We start from the raw sequence: 14,614 nt of genomic DNA on the forward strand, positions 1-14,614 counted from the left end.
GGGCTGTTGCCGGTGCGCGGCCAGGCGCGGTACTGCAGCGGAGGGCGCCCGTCCGCACGCACGTACACACCCCCGGCCCGTCCCCGCAGCCCCAGAGGCTCCGCCGCGGCAGCCCAGGGTGGGCTGGTGCCTGGAGACGGAGATCCGCGATCACCCGGGGCGAGCGGCTACCCCTCGCCAGTGCCCGGAGGCTTCGGCTTCCGTGCCCCGGCGCGCTGTCGGGGCACAGAGGATGGAAGTGAAGCTGCAAAAGGCAGCCTTCCTCCGGCCCGGCTCGGTTTCTAACGAGTGACTTAATTTACCACAAGCAACCCCGGGTCGCTCAAGTTTGAAGACGTTATTTGTTTTATCGGTTTTTCTGGTAACTGAGCAATGGAACCAGGTAAACGTGAGAGGTTTTCCCTTCTTTCCTGGGAATTGGCAATCTATGGCTTAGCTTCCATATGGTCTGATGGGTTTGATAGTACCGGTCACCACACCGCAACAACAGTTTTGGGCTCTGAAACTAGGAAAAGACACAGCGGGTGCAGGGCTCGCCACCAGACCATTACCTTTTTAGGTCTCAGCGAAGGACATTAAGAGAGCAAGGGTGGAGCACTTCTGAGCAGTCATTTTTTTTTACTTACCTGAATCTAATCTGGGAGGCGAGCGTGTTGCAAGAGCTACAAAATGCTACAATATGTCGCTCTCTGCACTTTGAACTTGGACAACTTAGAGCAATTCCGTTTTATAAATCAGCACAACAGTGTTCTAAGACTACCACGGCCACGTCCTGTAATGCATTTCAAGTGCACATTTTGAGCTGTTAGGATTATATCATCACCAAAATGCTCCGTGAAAAGTATTTAGTGCACAATCATCTGACTGGACGGTGTTATCTCTGTCTTTACCTTAAAAGGTAGAGGAAGGTTGATCTTTGCCATCCTTCTAATTTTTCAGCGCTGAGTTACATGCCACAGGGAAGCATTTTGCTCGCCTTGCCACTGTCATTTTCTCTACTCTCCAGGTGAGAGCATCTAGACAGGGACTTCTAGTCCCCAGGCACCTGTTGAGTCCCCATGGCTACTTGTGAGCTACTCAGGGGCTTTTCCTGCAGCCTGACTGTGGTCAGGCTGTGATGTGGGATGCTCCCACACGTCTGAGCCTCCTTATAGCAGCAACCACGGAGGTAAAGGATGCTCCAGGGGCTTTCTGCCTTGCATCTTTCAAAACAGTGATGTACTGCCAAGGAATCACACAGGGGTTTGTGTTGTTACAGACAGGTTGCAGCAGTCACATTCTGCAGGGCTGGGAAATGAAAAGTGCAAGCCAGAGGTGAGGAATTTATCTCCATTGCAACTCATAACTCATAGCTCCTTCTACGTCAACAGTGTCAGGTGATAAGTGTGCTGTAGGGCGATAAGTCTGGGTACACCTGAGCTAGAGCTCACACTGCTGTGTCAACCCATTTGGCATCAGGAGCAGAGACCAGGTTGAGGTCCATAAGCAGCAGGAGTAGTTTTCTTGATAGGGCAGAAGACAAGACCTGACAGGAGCAGAGGATGGCTCTGGAGAAATCCCTGAAGCAGGAGGGAGGGAGATGATCTGGACTGAAAAACTTCAGAACAAAAATTTTGAAGGAGGTGAATGAATGAAGGAGGCTCAGGCTTAAATTGGAAGAGGGAAGAGCAGTGTCCAGTGAATGGAAATGAGGAGAGAGGTTACACAGTGGGTGTGTAACTGTGGGGATAGGAGAGGGAGAGAGTGTGTGCTCAGGACAAACTCACAGCATTGTCAGAGGCAGGAGGTCGGATATTGCTGAAACAGATTAATGGAATAGAAAACTGGAGAGAATAAAGGACAATTTCCAGATAACCTCAGAGACGACATCCCAAAGTCATCTTAGGTATCCATGCATCTGAGAGCTTGATAGCATGATCCCACTCCTTTGAGGTGCTGCCTGCTCATGTGCCTCAGTCCTCTTAAGCCAAATAACTCAGCTGCAGTTTCTAGCCTATCAGCCCTCCTCTTCCTAGAGGAATTTGTTTTACTTGTTGGAGGCCTCACAGTCTGCAACTTGGGCCACAGGGAGCTCATATCTTCCTGCACCCCTTTCCTGGCTCCTGGAGGCTCCATGGGACCTGCAGCCATGAGTGCACCCGAGCCAGTGGCTCAGTGCATGCATCCTGGGGCGCTGTGCATCGCCACAAACTGTGGGCATCTCCCCAGGACAGGTGCTGCTGTCTGCTGCTTCACAGGGCTGCTGGGAGTTCACCAGTAGGTTAGAAGGGCACAGAGGTGTTTCAGCACTGTTTTATTTCCTTTGTTGGTCAGCGTTGCCTCTTGAGTTGCCAGAGGAAGAAAAATCACATATTTGTGAGGAGGTGAATGTATACCTCTCACCAAATTTTTTCAGGATCATAAGCTTTTGGGTTCATACTGTACTGCTAGTTAGAGGAGCAAGAGTTGTTTGCAGCTGTCCTTTGATAGTTCATCATCACCTTTCACTGTGAGGGTGGTGAGGCACTGGAACAGAATGGCTCAGAGAAGTTGTGGATGCCCAATTATTGGAAGTGTTCAAGGCCAGGATAGCTTTGAACAACCTGGGCTTATGGAAGGTGTTCCTCCCCAGGGCAGAGGATAAATGCTAGATATATTTGGCCCCTTCCAACCCAAACCATTCCGTGATTCCATGATTCCTGCAGTGTGGCTGTAGGTGGACAGGTAGATGGAAAGGCTCAGAATGTGAAGATCACCTGTCTGGTGTATGCATTTCTCAATTATACGTAAGAAGTCTTTGAAAAGCAATGATGTTCCCTCAACAGACGTGTCACAGTAAATGCGAAGGAAATAATCAGGGATGACAGGCCTGGGAGCATGGCCTCTGCCTTCTCAGAGATGCTGAGGAGGTAACCTGAAGGAAGGAGTCTGCTGCTTTGGCAGAGGTCCCCAAAGGCAAGATGCTATCCCTGGGGAGTGGAAGCAGAAGTATTTTCCCCGTATCTGCCAGTGCAAAATCCCCCCCCTGAATTGTGTGAGGGGAGATGATCCTCAGTGAATCTCCTCCCCAAGCACTCTGCCAAGAGTAAGGATGAGCTGGGAGCAACACTTTCAAGTCACTGTATGAAGCTAAATTTAGAAGCAGACCATGGTGGGGAGAGGGGAGAGAAATACCTCACCCAGTTAAAGACACCTGGTTTAGACTTTTGCCATTAAAAAAATCTCAAAAATTCAGAAGATCAAACTTATTTTTAACTAGAGGCTTGTTCAAAGATCAGCATTTTGTCTGTTGGCATCTGTGTAAGTATGCAGAACTGCTGTTACAGTTTAACTGGAGGCCCTTGGGGTCGATACAGTCCTTCAGACAGGCCTGGCTATTTTAAGTGGTGTGATGTGTGCTGTTTGAGCCTGCTGGTTCATTCACTGCTCCTCCACCAGCTGGGCATGGTCTGCTCAGTGCTGTGCATGGAGTGCTCAGCACTACCCAGAGCATCACAGTTTGGTGGGAAGATGAGAGGCTGGAGAGGAGCAGTCTCTGCCAAGCAGTATAACTGCAGGGCAGCAATTCCAGCTGAACTATTACCTGTGTGTTTGAGCTCTAGAGAGGCTTATTTCTGTTAATTAGTTTTCATCCAGGGACCCTTTCAGTGTCCTCTGGGCAGGACTGGAAATATCTCCCTCTGCTCAGCAGTAGAACTTGTCCTTTACTTTGTCAGATTTGGTGATGTTACTATTTATATGAAGGACCTACTGGATTAGCAGTCCTACTGATTTCAGAGAAGATTTAGCTGATCCAGATCTTGTGGCTGTTGTCATTTCAGGAGATGATCCGCTCCTCTAGCCGTGAACGGAGGTTGATGTACCGCGCACACATTTAAACATGTTAGAAGAGCTTTGTAGAAAGGAACAGAAATTTGTTTCAATAAAAAATATGGTTTTGATTCAAAGCCCATGGAAGTCAATGGAAGTTGACAGCTGATAAGTAGATTTTGGATGGGGTCTGAAGTCACCTCCCTCCTCTCTGTTGTGATAATACATCTTTAATCCTTCCTATTAAAAAACCTTGTTAACTCTTGTACTTCTCCATTTTTTTTTTGCAAATCACTGAAAATCTTCCAACCATCATCCAATGAGCAACAAAAGCCTTTCACTGATTCATGAGATTTTGAAACAACTTGGTTCCCAAGTTTTCTGTTTGAAAATAAACCAAAGGAAAACCCAGAGCAAACATTACTGATTAAAGCTCCATATTCACAGTGTAACAGAATCACAGGCTGGGTAAGACTGGAAGGGACCACAGTGGGTCATATGGTCCACCCTCCCTCAAGCAGGCTCATCCGAGAGCAGATTGCACAGGATTGAATCCAGACAGTTCTTGAATGTCTCCAATGAGGGCAACCCCAAAGCCTCTCTGGGCAATCTGTTCACATGCCCTGTGATATGCAAATTCCTGTTAAAGCTGAATACATGACAACACCCTACAAACAACTGGAGAAAATGAGGGAGCCAAAATGCCCTTACCTCGCCCTTTACCCAGTGACTGACTTAGCTTTTTGCAGCCATGTATTTTGCGTGCTCAACCAGTGTGCATATAAGAATAGGAGCACTTTTGCGGGATTTATGGAGCTCGATGTAATTGGAAGTCAAGTCACAGAAGGAATACACAGTGATAGTGCTATTCTTGAGATGGAAGATGTAATGTGGGTGGAAAACACCCTATTTCTGCCCACCACAAGTTAAAAATGCAAAGAGTCAGTCAGGAACCAGAAAAAGAGAGGAAGAAGAAAGCCTGGACTTACTCACTGCACTTCACGTTTTATGTGAGGGCAAAACTGAGACCATGACAGTCTCTTGGGTAGACTTCTGCACCTGGCCCATAATGCTGAACCTCTTCATTAATCACAGAAAAACCTGCTTACTAGGTAGTCTGGTAAAGGTTTGAATCCTCGCCACTCTGTGTATAGCACTGGTCCTTTCAGTGTGGGAATGGATCTCCCCACACCAATGCTCCAGTAAGTGTTCATCACCGGGTCATGAAAGCTGGAATTGCTTCTACTCACAGTCCTCTCGTGGGATTCATGGGAGGGATGAGAGGGTTAAGGCTGCTTCAGGTGTCCAGGAGGTCCAATAGCTGCCACACTTCTCTGACTAGCAGCCCCAAAATGCCTTCTGACAGGGATTTGTTTTAGGAAGAAAGGTCAGTCCCAAGTCCACTGCTGCAGGGGATTGCCTGGTAGTGCACAAGGCTGGATCCAAGTGCATTAAATTCTCTACATTCACTGCTATAAAAACCCAGCCTCAATTCCTATTTTCAATAATACTTTTTAAAGGGTTTGCCATCTTTCTGGAAGGGTGAGTTGGTGTTTCATTCTCCAAGCCATAATAGCTCAAACCCCACATCAATTGTTTTTCATGTGCAGCTGTTTTTTATCTACAAGCCATGGCTCCAGGCATTTTGAGTTTGGGGTTTTTTTTCCCCTTTCTCTCTCCTTCTCTTTTTACTGTCCATTTTGAACAAGCAGGAATGAAGGGGAACCAGCTAATCTGCCCATGCTCCATTTACAGGGGATTCAAGAGGAAAAAAAGCAAAGTAAAAGACAGAAAGAGATGGGGAGGACTTGCTAAAGAAAGAAAAGTGTTGGTAGGCAGTCAGCATAATTTTTTGCAATAGACCTGTGCTTGCTGGACTATTGCTCTCAGTGTTTTCTTAGCTCCCACATAACCTCTGCCCTCCCTCCTTCCCTTCTTTCCTGGGTAATTGATATGCAAATATTAAGACCAGGATAAAATTTAAATGCCATAGAAACCCACCGCATCAACGCTTTCTCTGTCAGTTCTCTGTGTCCCCCAGGCTACAAATTATTAGGAGGATTAACCTGCTGGCTGTTTCCTGAATGCCACCTCTGCCAACTTCAGCATCTAGTCAGCAGAAACCCTCCTGGCAGCCGGGAGAGCGGCGAGAGGTGGCTGCGATGGCGAGACCGCGGCCACGGCCGGCAGCGATGGGGCTGGCGGTGGCACAGACTGGCACAGCCCTCCCAGACCCCCTCCCTGGCTTCCTTTCAGCCCTGGCACTCAGTCCCAGAGCTGGGATCAGAGTGCCAGAGGAAAGCCCAGCAGCCAGCAGTAGCCACAGCAGTGGGATGTGCGGCTGGAGGAGTGGGCTGGGGATACAGAGAGAAAAGGATTAGCTGAGGAAATCTGCTGTCACCTCTCCACTACCCTCCAAGCCACAACTTGGTCTGGACCATTGCCTTGTGCTGGAAAACCATCAAGGGTAAGAGCTGGCACATCTTTCACCTCCAGGAAACACCTGGCTGGCCATGGAATACCACAGCCTGTTTCTCAACCCCTGATGTGGGAAAGACCCTTGGCATTGCCCTACCTCACCGCTGGTGTCAGGTTAGCCAACCCCCCAAAGCTGGGGTTCAGAGTGGCTGAGGGAGGGGCTCTCTGCCAGCAGGTGTGTGTGGACACAGAACCCACCATGCTGCTTCCCTCTGTGCCTTTTCCAGTGGGAAAGGAGGGCAACACAGCTGTATTTGCTCCCACCTCTCCACCAGGACATCTGTCCCTTTGTGGGACCTTGGATGTATGGAATATAGATGTTGGTGAGGACATGCCACCCTCTTTGGCATCTGCTCTTTACTTTTTGCTTCAAAGTATGGGCATCATCCTTCTGTGATCCTTCTCAACTCCATGGTGCTGAGCAGTCCAGGCATCCTGGGGACTCTCAAAGCATCCAGCTCTTCCCTGGTGGCCTGATCAATGGGAATTTGGTACCGAAGTGCAGGAACAAGCCCATTGCACTGCACCTTTCAGAAAGGTAATTTAGCAGAGACAGCTGCAGGGACTTCCAGCTGCAAACACAGAATGAATTTAGGAAACCGGCTTAAAATCTAACTAAGCAAGCCAGGAGTAGGCACTGGAGGATCAGGGTTTCCTCCAGGACAGTGACTTGTGGCTGAACCTGCTTTCCCAGTGGGACTGTTCAAGAACTGCACTACATTTGAATTAAATGAGGCTTAATAGCCTTCAGTTGCAATCACTACTCATGCGGAGGAAGGATGGTATTAGTAGAAAGCAAGACAGGAAAAACATGCCTCTGTCTGCCTGATCAACAGGATGAGCAATGAAAATCTGACAAACTCAGTTTAGAAATGCTCAAACAAGCATTTGGCAGTGGTTTCATGGCAAACATAGGGAGGGTATGGTGGTTTTAAAACACCCCCTTCAGGCATTCCAGATCAATTTAAATAATGACCATTTATCAAACATAGCAATAAAGGTAGCATTTAGAGAAGCACATTACTGTTTCATGATCCTATTGGACTTCATTGAAAAAGAAACAGAAATGACTGTCAGACAGCAGGTGAAAAAACATTGGTCAAATGATTTCTTTCACTTGATTGAATGAGCTGCTGGAATAGAAAGTTCCTCCCGGGGTCTAAGAGGTGCTGTGAGCACTGGTCCCCTCTTGAGCCTGGGTCCCTCTGGGCAGCAGTGCAAGGGCTCCCAGCCTCCAAAGGCAGGCAGAGCCCCATGCAGAAGTGATGGAGACTTTGAGCCAGTGGCAAAGATGGAAAGAGCCACAGTCCCAGATTGTGACAGCCCAGCTGGGGAGGGCAGGGACATGACTGGCTGTCCTCCTCCTTCCCCTCTGTGTAGCAGAGACCCCACAAAAATATGACAGAAATTATGCATGTCCTGTACTGATGGGAAAGCTCTCTTGACAAAGAGGTGTGTTGCAGAAAGTCTATTTTCCCTCCTCTCTTTGGAAAACAAAGTATCTGCATCTAGGACACCAAGAATAACCCAAGGGAGCCACAGTCCTGGTCAGAGGAAAATACTGGCCATGCACCATGGGGTGCAGTGGAAAGATCTAATACTAGAAAGAGCTCGTGCTAGTTGAGATACTTTCATTGCAGTCAGACTTCATGATGCAGGTCACTGGGTGTGAGCATCACTGAGTGCTGGCTGGTGGAAAATACAGCTTCAAAAGAGAATTGCTTCTGTATGACTAACACACATCCAGCAGATTATCTGGAGTATATCATCTAGTCAAATGAATTAGCTTCAGTGGAAGTGGAAATGGAAGAGCACTTCTCTTTTTAAACAGAAAGAGCTCCATAAATGTGGAACGTGCTGTGTCTGTACTGTTGAAGCACCGTAATGTAGCAGAGCTATGGATTCATGTAACTTGTGCATTTACTCTAGTCACCCTTTGGCTGCTTTCAAGCTTGGGGAGCTCACTAGGGAGCTTTTAAACATCATTTTTTATGGGTAGTTAAATACAACAGCCCTGGTTGTTCAGTGTGTCTGGACGTAGAACACGTACAGAGTGGGAAGATGGCCAGGGAACCAGCCTAAGTAACACTATTCCCAGCTGCCTTATTCCTGCATATGTTAGAGATGCCAGGGGCCTCATGACTTTTGCTCTGGTTGAAAATAGAGCAATTAAGCTAAATTAGCCTGTATTAAGCTCTTGCTTACAGCCAGCTTTGGTACCTCTAAGCCACGCTGCAGGCAGCAGTGAAGACATGAAATATCAGCCTGGCCAGAACAAAGCCTGATCAGCTCCTAGAGAGTCCTCTGGGGAATCTCCTCAAAGCAGCTCAGATTTCCAGGCCCTGGTGTGTATGATCACACAACATGCAGCAGGAACCTGGGGATCTGGAGACGTTTGGCAGTAGTAAAGTGACAGATTGTTACCCCAGGACATGCTAGCTGTGTACCTGTACCCAAGAGGTTTGGGAGGAGCTCTCAGAGCAGAAAAAGAAGTTGAGGCAGCTTTGGTCTGCACAGCCTCTTCTCACTGGCTGATCTGGTAAATTCACAGGAAGAGCAGAAAATACAGCTGCTATAGAGCTGTGAGGCCTTAAATGCCCAAAGCACTTCTGCAAGTGGGCTTTGGGCACTGGGAACTATGGGGGAGTGGAAGGGGCTGCTGTTCCTACATGCAGCCAGATGCATTAGTTCATTAGCAAAGGCCTATGGACTTCTATGAAAACATTTCAGCAGGCAAGACTTCCTCAGGTGATTCCTTTGAACTCCTGAAGGGTAACTTTGATATACAGTGGATTAAAATCCCTTTTGCTGGGCAACAGGGAACTCCTTCAAGTGCCATGAGTCAGTGTTGTGACTGTGCTTGGAAAGAAAAGAAAAAGCTCACAAACAGGGACAGATACCAGCCAGATGCTTAGTTTGTATGAATAAGACCATTCTATCAACAGGCTTGACCATCTTGCTCATAAGATGAGTATGCCAGTTCAGTGGGGAATTGGAACTCTTTTACAGTATTTTTGGAGGAGTTTGCATGCTTAGACTAGGATGTGCAAAGAATGAGGGGATTTGATCTCTTTTTGCTGTTGCTCTTGACCTGGTTCCCTGCACAGGTTTGCTGTTAAGCCTTAGATGGGATCTCTGCTTGGGGTCAGCTGGCACAGCTGCTCCTTAAGGTTTGTTTCCTTCTGATGCTTACATTGGGAAGATTCAGCTTGTTCGTTGGAGACTGAGACTGCTGAAGTTCCCTGGCACACATTAGATGTCAATCCTCCTGGATTTCCAAGCTGTCTCAGGGGTGCGCCCCTGAAACCACTGAGAGCTTGGGTGCTTCTGCAGCACTTCTGGGCCATGGAAGACCTTTTGTTTTAAAGACAAACAGAATCACTATTGAGGACTCAATCAGTAGCCATTTTTTTACTTCATCATCTGATCAGAAATGTGATTGTTTTCTTTTCAGATGACCTCTCTGTAAACCAACACTAATCATACCGTTTTATCCCTGAAATTAAACTCTGAACATCACTGATTTTTTGAGCAACTTTTCTTACATGTTGTTATTGACAACATTGTTGTGCCTGAAAATTTTCCTATTTGCCACGTTCGGCACGCTGAAATGCCAAGCTCCCAAAGGAGCTAAAGGAGTGAAAGAAGGCCTCACCAAGGAACAGCAAAGTATTGGTTTGAGTCCTGGGCAGGGTTAAACCTCCTTCTTGGGAAAACATCCTAACCAAAGAGCTCTTGTAGGCTGAATGATTCTCAGTGTTTTTTCTTGCTCATTGAGGTTTCTTTAGCGAGTTTTCAGAGGCTGCTGCTGCTGCACAGAGATTGTGCAAGAGAGGATGGCTTTATCACCTGCTGCTTTGGGCACCACCTTTACAGTGATGCATATCCAAGTGCCAAGGGAATGTGCATGCAAAGAGGTGCAGTGTCAGCAGAAGCAATGAAAAGCAGCACATCCCAAAACAGTTACCACAACCCAAAGCAGTGTGGCAGGAGACAGGGATCTAAATGTCTGCAGGTAGTGAAAAGGCTTGAACTGATGCATCCTGGATGTGTTGGTATTTTAACTGGGATGACACCAGCAGCTGTCAGTGTTGATACCATTGATGCTTGAATTTAAACTTTTGCTACTAACACAAACGAGTCCTAAAAATTGCTGTGAACATATGAAAAAGTTGATCCTAGCATTTCCACATCATTATTTCTTGTTACAACTAAACCTATGTCCTTAACTCAAAAATATTTTCTGCTACTCCAAACTGCGCCTCTCAGTCAATGAAAGCTGTGACAAGGATGTTTTTTCCTCCTTGTCATGAACTTATCAGCTGAAAGACATACTGTATACTTTAGGGAGAAAAAATGGTCTATTTGGGCTGGAAAATAAAATTAAATGAGATTTCATTTCTATTGTTTCTTTCTTGATCTTCTTGTTGTTTTCTTCCTTACTCTAAGTTCTTCTTGAGTCTCAAACTTGCTCTGCTTTTCTATGTTGCAGCCTAGATCCGTCCTTAATTTCCTGCCATCATGACCTTTAATTCCCTCCTGTTAAAAAAGCCAATCCTACCTTTGCAGCATATCTGTCTTCCCTTCCCTGATCTGTCATTCATACCCACCCACTTCTCTCATTCCCCTTCTGCTGATATCTTTTTTTTTTACAAAATTAGTATAAGATTGTGTGTAAGAAATTATCTCTAAAGAATACTAGACAATAAAGGAAATGCTTAAGCATGACAGACTCCACTCTTCCGGGTCATTATAGGATACCCTTTTGTGCTATAAAGCAGGAGTCCAAAAAGCCAAGTCATCTGCAGAATGAAAAAATACGACACAATCACTCTTTGTGTTTCCTGTCTTTATGAAACAAGTCTAGACTTCTTAGAGTGTCCATTGAGAGCCTTGAAACCCCTCCTTCACAGGGCAAGCACAGCGGCTGCAGTGACAAAGTGACTATTGTGCTAGCATCTGAAAACAACAAAGTCCAGCAGTGCAGTGGCATGCTTCCACTATCATGGCCATAAAATCTCTGAGAGACAAACATGGGAGTAGCCTTGGCTTTGTAGGAACAGTACAAATTCCCTGATCATCTCCACTTATCTCCACTCTTGCTCACTGGTTGGATTTGCAGACTGGCTCTGGCACATGAGAATGAGATTTCCCTCAATGACCACCAAACAGGAGCTCTGCTCCAGGTGAGCATCAGCAGCACTCCAGCACCCAGGGGCAGGCACAGGATCACACGAGTGACCTCTCCTTCAGGTCAGGCCATTAGGGTCCTATAACCACACGCATGATAGGGACATTACAGTCCAAAGAAAACCCCTTGGACAGATATGGTAGATGTTGATTTGACATAGACATCCATCCAGCATGATGAATTACCTACTCATGTCCTGCATCTCCAATGGCCTCTGCAGTCCCATTCCTGGCCACCCAGCTTTCTCCATCTCCTCCTGGTGTGCACAGACAGCTCACTCAGGAAAATATGGACAAGAAGGTGGCAGGATGCCTAAAAGGAAGATGACAGGATACTGTGATTTGCAAAACTTTCATCTGCTCGTGGCTCCAGTCCCAGTGGAAATTGCATTCCTACTTATTTAGGTGCTGCTAAACCATGCTCAACCCTAGCCCTTTAGCTTGAGTTTTATGACACAAGGGGGATTAGGCTGACTGCCCTCCAATAACCCAGGCAATGAATTAATGTTCCTTTTGCCTTATGACCTCTTCTGTAACAGAAAAACTCCTTAGAAAGGGCCTAGAGGTCTGTTCACCAACTTGGGAACCCCACTGTTGGAAAGATGCTGATGTGCTGATGGGATTCATACAGGAGCAGGAGGAAACAAAGAGGGAGGACAGACCTCTGCTGGAAGCCTTGCTCAGCCTGGTCTGGCTGAGCAAGGACTGGAGAGAAATACTGATAGTAAATGAGTCATGGTATGGTTGTTCAAGGCAGTACAGTGTGCAGCTGTGCACAGAAAAGAAAATCATAAGTGAATGCCAGGAAAAATTAAATGAAATACAGCATGAAAGAACAAATTAAAGAAGTTTAGGGGATTTCCAACTCCATTAAAAACATAATAATGGATAATACAAGGATATCACAGCACTGTAAGAGTGAGACATAGGAGAGATTTCTTTTTCCCATGTCCTATATCTTTACAGATCATAAAACAGAATGTGCTGCCCTGCAGAGCTAAGATTTTTAAGAGAAGCAAATAAACATGTACATAGCTGCATATGAATGAAGAGTCTGTAGCAATAGACAGGACCAAAAATATTTTTAAGACCCATAGCAGACACTAAGCTCTGGGGAATATCTCTAATTATGGTCAAATCATTTAATTTCATAGTTTTCCATTCTGAGCTTACTTGGCTCTTCACCAGATCTTGGCCATTCTCAGAGATGGGACATTGAATGATTGAATTATGACTGAGATAATGTTCTCCTTGGTTTGACAGAAGAAATCACTGGAAAAGGATGAAGAGAGATAAGCAATGCTTAAGAGAAAATTTCAGAAAGATTCAGGAGTTATTAAGGGTGGAAATATTTTTATAGCTTTGTGATTTTGGCATTGGACAAAATTTTAAATACATTCCTGACAGATGAGATCCTGAAACATCTGGAGAGATATGAGCTGATACAAAGCCACTTACTCACATTTCACACAGGATAAATTTAGACATTTCTAACAGCTGGAGTGACTGTGAGACTTGGGTAGGGCCATGGATGTAAGCCCCCAGAAGTTCAGCAAGGAAACAGACTGACAGCCAGGCTGAAGATCAGGGCTTCCCTTCATCATTGGCATGGGGAGGATTTTCCAAGTGCAAGGGGATTCGAGGAGGTAACAAAATTTTCCTTATGTCCTGAAGAGACCACTGCAGATCTGGTTGGTGGGAATGAACTTCTACTGCTTGTGTAGGCCAGTGACATCCCAATCCTCCCTACAGATCCCTGGCTCAGAAATGTCTGCAGGCGGTTACAGAGGGAAATCTGCAATACGCATCTGAATCCCATCCACCCCAATGCATGATGAAAAAATTCTGCTTTGGGGAGAGGGTTTCTAACAACACTGGCAGGGACTTGGGGTGCCCAGGTGCCTTTTTCATGCCAGGGTCAGGCCATGAGCTGTAGTAGCCTTGGGTAACCAGAGCACTGCAGCACTGTGCCCTGCAACAGAGGGGACAGCCAGGACAAAGCTCAGACCACAAACTGGGAGGTATTTTGGCACCTTGCTGCCCTTGCCTAAATAAGACATCTGAGCTTCTGGAGGCCAGGCAGGAGTGGGAACACCACAGGACAAATGGCTCAGAGTTTTAATGGGTTTAAAATTGGTTTGAAATCAAAGAAGATGAGATCCATTGATCCAATGTCGACTGATGTTCTTGAGAGGCAGCCAAGAAAAACAAGCTGCCATTCAGAAAGTCACTGAAGAACAAAGGACAGGAGTAGGAGATGAAAGGGGGAATGGAAAAAATCATGAAGCCACCAGCTCAATACATGTATCTAGGAGAGGTCTGCCATGTAAGCACAAGTGTCTAGTGAGGTCAGCTAAAAAGGGATATTTTGTTTCATAAAAACCTGTTGATGCGTTTGAAAAGTCTCTTACTTAACTAAGAAAATAATTTCTGATTTCTAAGCGCATTTCAAGACATGAATTCTCTTTCCAGACTGGACAGATACAAAAGTTCTGGGATTTGATAGGGTATAAAATTAACTACAGGTGTAATTTTTCTTTCTCTACCCATCCTCCAATGTATAAAGCAATATTGCATTCATGTTTGCTGCTCTAAACTGAAGTTTCTCCCTTATCCTGTGGTCTTTATTTCTCTTTTCTAGTGAAGAAAGGCCAGAGAAAAGAAAAAAGCAAAAATGTAAGTGGCTTGGATTTTTTCTATCAGGGCTTAAATAAAAGAATTTTTATACTATTATGAAACCACTTTTTAAAAGTCATTCCATTAAAAATTCTGTTCTAAAATGTCCCACAGAAAGTCATATTCATTTTGGTCTTCTGCTTTATTTAACATACAGTATGTTCCTCATTGCTGCAGCAACACATCACTAAATCTGAGCCAACTTCACTATTTTTTGAAAGGCAAAGAGATGCGGAGCACATTTTTTTTATGAACTTACTGAACACGAATAGAGACATAATGAAAGTAATCAAACTATCCCAGCCTGCCAAGGAAGACAGAGACTGACCCAAAAGCACTGGTTCAAAACAGAGTTTGGAGAAAAGCCAGCAGTGACTCAGATCACAGTTGCAAAGGGACAGTGATGTATATTTTCTATCTTGGGACAATGCTATTTTTTGGTGAGTAATTGTGTGGGTTTGTTTGTGGCCTCCTACACACA

Source organism: Fringilla coelebs, assembly GCF_963513975.1.
Source record: "Fringilla coelebs genome assembly, chromosome: 5".
Taxonomy (NCBI): Eukaryota; Metazoa; Chordata; class Aves; order Passeriformes; family Fringillidae; genus Fringilla; species Fringilla coelebs.